The sequence below is a fragment of the Triticum aestivum genome, chromosome 3A (assembly GCF_018294505.1).
Source record: "Triticum aestivum cultivar Chinese Spring chromosome 3A, IWGSC CS RefSeq v2.1, whole genome shotgun sequence".
In the NCBI taxonomy this organism is placed as follows: Eukaryota; Viridiplantae; Streptophyta; class Magnoliopsida; order Poales; family Poaceae; genus Triticum; species Triticum aestivum.
Genome location: NC_057800.1, coordinates 724,194,803 through 724,200,658, shown reverse-complemented (window position 1 = coordinate 724,200,658; position 5,856 = coordinate 724,194,803). Strand labels below are relative to the sequence as shown.

The following is a 5,856-nucleotide window of genomic DNA, read 5'->3' as shown; positions in this document are numbered from 1 at the left end:
CCGTGGTAACCGAGAATCTCGCTCCCCCACGAGAAAATTCGTCCATTCAGAATCCAAAACCTTGATCCTATCACGGTCGAGTCAATCCCACGACTAACTCCACGCTACTCTTTCCTTTTTATTCGTGACTAACAAGAGAAACAGGTTCGATCCGAGAATTACAGTGCCATCCCACAATTAACTCCACATCCAACTTGACCCACTCATCACGGCGTAGGTGTAGACGGGTATTCGTGGGCTCATTGCACGTAATAGATTGCTTGCTTACTTGCACGACATCCTGAGCCCACGTGGCAGTGACTCAACATCGCCGGGACCGTGGGGACCGTCGGTCCGCACCGAGCTTCACGTCCGCCCGTCCGGTCCCTGAAATCAGGACCGCCGCACTGCTCGGTCCGGTCCGGACCGGATCGCCGGCGGCCGGTCCAAACGACAGCTCGGACCGGGACCGGACCGGCCCGGACCGTGCCCACCCATAAAGAAGAGATTGGGCGGCGTGCCTGCCGACCGCTGCTGGTGGTGGTGGTGGTTCGCTTGCTGGTGGTGGAGGTCGACGAAGGAGGCCGATGAGAGTGAGGCGGCCCACAAGCGCGACAGGCACCGGAAGCGGCCAACTGACTTGACTGGCAGCCGGGCAAAGATCTTGCCGAGCATCTCCTCCGGTAGTAACGGCGATGGTGGAGCGTGCTGCTGCTGCTTCTTGCTCCGCTTTGTCTCTGAGGATGCCGGCTGCGAAGGCCCCATGTTCGCCGGGCGTTTCATGTCGATCTCGTCAAAAACAAAATTGCCGAGGGCTCCAATCGTACCCTTCTATATAATTCTTCGCAAGATCTGATTCTTATTACAAGCTGCCATGGCTTGCTTATATAGACGTACATTTAGATCTCCACGGCAAACTTGCCATACTAATTAATTAGGACACGGAGCAAACTATATCCGACATAGACTAGGACACCAGTTTCTGTATATAGGACTCTAATTTTCCGTGGACCCTGACAAGTGCCATATATGTGACATGAATACATGGCAACTCGAAACATTTTTTATGGCAAGTTTAGTGACATAAGGATGGCAATTTTAGTTTTCAAGCATGGCAACTTTTTTGAGGATGGTAAGTTTTAGTTTGTTTTTTCTTTTCGGGTGGCAACTTTAGTTTAAAAATGAAAAAGTCTGAGAAAAACCTCATATCATAGTCGAAGTCTGAAATGAATCCTAAACATCAAATCCCTGAAATTAGCACCCCCTGTTATCTAATCCCGGCTTGTCCCGGCCCTTTTTGGCTGAGAAGGCGTTTGTCTCCGCCTGGATTTCACACGTGACAGAAATTAGTGGAAAACTGAATAGTCTTGCAGTGGGAAAGCTTACAAATTTAGTGGGATAGACGGGATAGACCGAGACTTGCCGTGGTGGCCGTTCAGGTTCAATCTTTACTAGGCGCCTCCTAAGTGCGGTGCCAGATTGACAAGCGACCCTTCCATCCCATTTTTCTCTAATTGCTGACAAACATGCATATATAAGCAAGGACTTGCAATAGAATTTACAGCTAATAACAAAACAACCCTGCTTTGAACAAACAACAATATCTTAGACATTGATCCCCTTGGGTGGCGGATTATTCCCAACCAGATTAACCACTATATCCTACGGATAACAACAGAAAATTGTAAAATCAATCTGGATAGAACCAATTGTACACTTGAGGGGCTAGCAGGTTGAAGCTCGGCTAGCAGTGGAAGTTTACGATGACGGAGCAATTGTCTTTTGTCCTCCTGTTCACCGGCTGAAGCTCTGCTAACAATGGACAAAGTATATAAAGCTGTCATTTCTTGTAGCATTTCAGTTTGCCTTATTTCCTTAGCGATGCCAATCAGCCTATGTATATGTGCATGACCAACTAAAAAAGCCCATTCATAGCTGACCTAGCAGCTAATTTAAGAACCATTTAATGTTTGCAGAAAGGAAGACTATGTATATAGGTATATCATGTTTAATGGGAAAACATATGAGATCCTCAACCACTGAATGCACTATTAGTCACGATGATTGAACCTTTTGTTCTATCGACCTTACTGCAGCATGACAATGACAATAAAAGAATAAGACTATAAGGTGGCTGGAAATGAAAGACTAACTACAAAGTAGTACCAACTTGCACTCATTTAAACTTATTTGAGCTTTGGTTTCAGAAACTGCAACAAGAACATATTGGTAAAAAAAACGCAATGTAAAGAACCCAACAAGTTAACTGGTTAATACATCAGCTGACCAAAGTTTACACTACCCCTTTTTGTAACACAAATAAAAATAAGAAAGTAGCTGGAGGTATGTATCTGGCTCGTAAGAACCTCTCAAGCACATCTTATGTTCATGAACTAATAGTACCATACCTATTTAGTATGTCAAATAAATCAACTCCATGAATCATATCACCCAATTGGATTAACCTGTCGACGAATTGGAGAAAAGCAACACACAAACATTCAAAATGAGATCAGATTCTCACATACATTTGAAGTGGACTACAAGACCCTGAAGTACCATGAGCATCTATTTTACCATAGATTTTTAGTTCATAGAAGTATATATTTACCTCTAGCCTCATTTGAATACACACTGTACAGTCTTGCAACCGATCTTATATAGTCGGCACACCCATGGATCAGCACAGCGGGCTGCTTAGGCTCCATTGGTAAGCTTATGCTTTTAGAGTTTAGCATTGCAGCAACATCTGTCATGGTGGGCCAGTCTGCTGGATCTTCCTGAGCACAAGGCATTGCCACATGAGAGCATTTTCTTATCTCAGCGACTCTATATCCATTCGCTAACAATGGATCCACAAGCTCATGCAACCTTTGCTCCTTCCACATATGCCAGTCCTGAAATAGTTGTTCAACATGAGATAACTGCAGCGCTAGAGAAGGATAATAATCTGCCAACAAAAGTAAACATCTCGTGAATGTGAACCATAAGAAATCTTTCTTCAAATTTATGTTTACTTGTCTCACTTCTCGTACAAGATCACCAACAATATCCCCTCGCTTGTCGAGTATGGTGTTCTTTCGGCCACTAATAATCACCAGAACCAAAACGCCAAAGTTGAACACATCTGTCTTCATCGAGTAAACTCCTCAAGATGCATACTTCGGAGCTTTGTAACCACTAAAAAGTGAAATAAAATATATCAAAGCGGTAAGATTAGAACAACTGAAGACAAAATGGTTGTGATGATTGATATATTACGTAGCTGATACCTGGTTCCAATGACCCTACTCGTGCTCTCCTCTGCTACATCTGAACGCAGTGCTCTAGATGATCCAAAATCAGCAATCTTTGGGATCATGTTACAATCCAAGAGGACATTATGTGGTTTCAAGTCTCTATGGATAAGCCAGAACCTGGAGTGCTTATGCAGGTAAACAATTCCCTCTGTTAACCCTGTAATTATCTTGCCGCCTAGACCAGTTTAACAATGGCCCTTTTGTTCTGTCTGCAAAATGTTCAGAGAATGATTATCTCTTTGGAGTTTGTTAGATAAACAAGCCAACCAAAGCATACGTACGCCCCTGCCTAGTACTGGGTGACTGCATATCTGCATAAATGGTCTGGTTGATTTGCTACATAAAATTTTCCCTCCAATTCAGCTTGTAGAGGGGCTGAAATCCTATTATTTAGCTCAATATCAAGCTTGCCAAATGTACAGCCCGGTTAACCTGTGATTTACTGAATACAACTTGGTCTCACAAAGGTATATCATTATTAGGGCTCTGTATAAGCTTGCGTGCCTGACTGAATTTTATTTCCTATTAATGAGGCACTTGGAAGAGAAGAAATCAGTCTGTACTAAATTGAAGGAGTCTGAGAAAATAGCAATGCAAAATGATCAAGAGAAAACTGCTTTGGAGATATGCAATAAGGTATTCCAGTTCCATCATTCTTCAGAATATGCCAATTCTAGAAGGTGTTTTGCTTATGAACATTGACTGCGGCAACTGATTTCAGACTTCCTTCCTTGGAATTTGATAAAAGAAAATAACCATTCTATTAATACCCATCGCTCTCAAGGTTGACCTCACTAAGGTCAGGCGACAACAATATTCTCATTCTCTGATGGAGGAAACGGGTTATACATTAGCACAAGCAAGCATAGAAAAGGTCCACCGAATTTTAAAAGTACTCCTTCCTAGCTAATAAGCAGTTGATACGCCAGCAGCTGCTGCTGATACACTAGGAGCAGATAATCTGCGGGACGGGGACTTGTGCTGTCCTTGCTGTTTGGTCCCGTGGAGCACAACGAAACGAACTCGGCACATCCATGGTGAGCGGCCAAATTGGCCCTCATTTCGACGAGACTGAAATCGGACTAAAATCGCGGCACCCGACGATGAAACGCAGCAGAATCGAATCGGTGGCTCACCGGGTCGAGGGAGATGTTGCCGTGGAGGTTCTCGAAGACCTGCTTGGTGGAGCAGCGGTCGTAGTCTCCGTACAGGTACCTAGCCAGCGGCGGCGGCAGCGGCAGCACGGACACCGTGACCGGCTGCTCCCCATCCGCCGCCGCCACCGCGCAGTAGTCGCCCATCGCCCCTTCTTCCTCCTCCTCCGCGGTTGGCGGAACCCCCGCCGCTGCTATCCCTCGACCAGGGCGCTCCCTCTGCCTGTCCGGCGCTCGCCGCCAACCGCCGACTCCGCCCACATCCGAGGATGGGAGAGGTGGAGCCATGCCCAGCCGTCTTTCTTGCTGGCTGCCTGGTGCGGCTGCTACTCGCCTCCTCCCGTCGGTGAAGAGGACAAGGCCGGCGGCTGCGCACGAAGAAGCTGGGGGAATGATCCAGTGCCATGACGGGAGGAGAGGAGGTGAATTGGAAGGGAGACTGCGAGGGGTTGTGGGTTGCGGCGGCGGTGCAGACGTGGCTAGCGCGGGCGTTCGCCCTTGATGCGCAACTGAATGGTTTTTACACGAACCGGGACAGATGGACCTTCACGTGGCTGGTGCTGCGAGCCCAGACAGGAGGGCTTTTGGTTCCGGTTGGTGACACCAACCAGAAGCAAATAGGCGTCCACGCGTCAGCAGCGGGCAGTAGCTGAGATTTTTTTTCTTCTGAAAGGGGGTGGTTTAGGGGATAATTTAGGGTGTGTTGGCTAGCTAATAGAGAGAAGTGCCTTCTCTTATCTCTGTGCTTGGTTTACCAACACTACTGCTATGCCTAAACATGACTTAGATTAAAGTGAAGGCACCATGTGGTGCATGTCAAAAGTAATACTAATCCTAACTTGATCAAGTTTGGATTAGTACTACTTTCGGTATGCACCATATGCATGTTGCCTTCACTTCAATCCAATCCATGTTTATTTCACCCACTGATATATAATAACTCTTCATGTCCACATCATGTATCATCATAATAATAAGTCCTACTAATCATCATCATACAACTTCTACTCGTTATTAATATAACAAGTCATACGATCATCATCCTCATAGTCATCGAACCAACCCTACTTAATTGTTCTAGGCACATGATCATCAGTATTAGGTAGGACCTAAATACCCTCTTTAAAGTAAAATAATATAAAACAATATAGACTCTGACTCTCCATTATGGAGAATATAGATCATCATGTCTCCAATTCTTGCGCTTCGCTTCCTTTTGCTTCCAAGAACCTCCTTACGACTGTCCATACATTTTTTCCATTCTTTGATTAGCATCTCTCCACTTCTTTTAGAAATCCGGTATGGACAGTTGAGATTCGTAGGATGACCTGGCTGTATGTTCAAAACATTAAAGCTACCTTTCTGGTACATTAAATGAGGCACACAATCCTCTGAGATTATCTGTTGAAAAACATAGTAATAAC

The 5,856-nt window shown here is 45.3% G+C and overlaps 1 long non-coding RNA gene across 2 annotated transcripts; it reads right to left on the bottom strand.

Moving 5' to 3' along the window:
- Positions 1-1,293: 1,293 nt before the first annotated feature.
- Positions 1,294-4,897, bottom strand: LOC123059451 (uncharacterized). Of its 2 annotated transcripts, XR_006427447.1 has the most exons (5): positions 4,415-4,897; positions 3,252-3,487; positions 2,997-3,159; positions 2,591-2,876; positions 1,294-2,444 (listed from the first exon to the last, which is right to left on the bottom strand). It is a non-coding gene; the product is annotated as an uncharacterized lncRNA (long non-coding RNA). The 2 variants fall into 2 exon arrangements; XR_006427448.1 differs by having other exon boundaries at positions 1,294-2,876.
- Between the last annotated feature and the right edge of the window lie 959 nt (positions 4,898-5,856).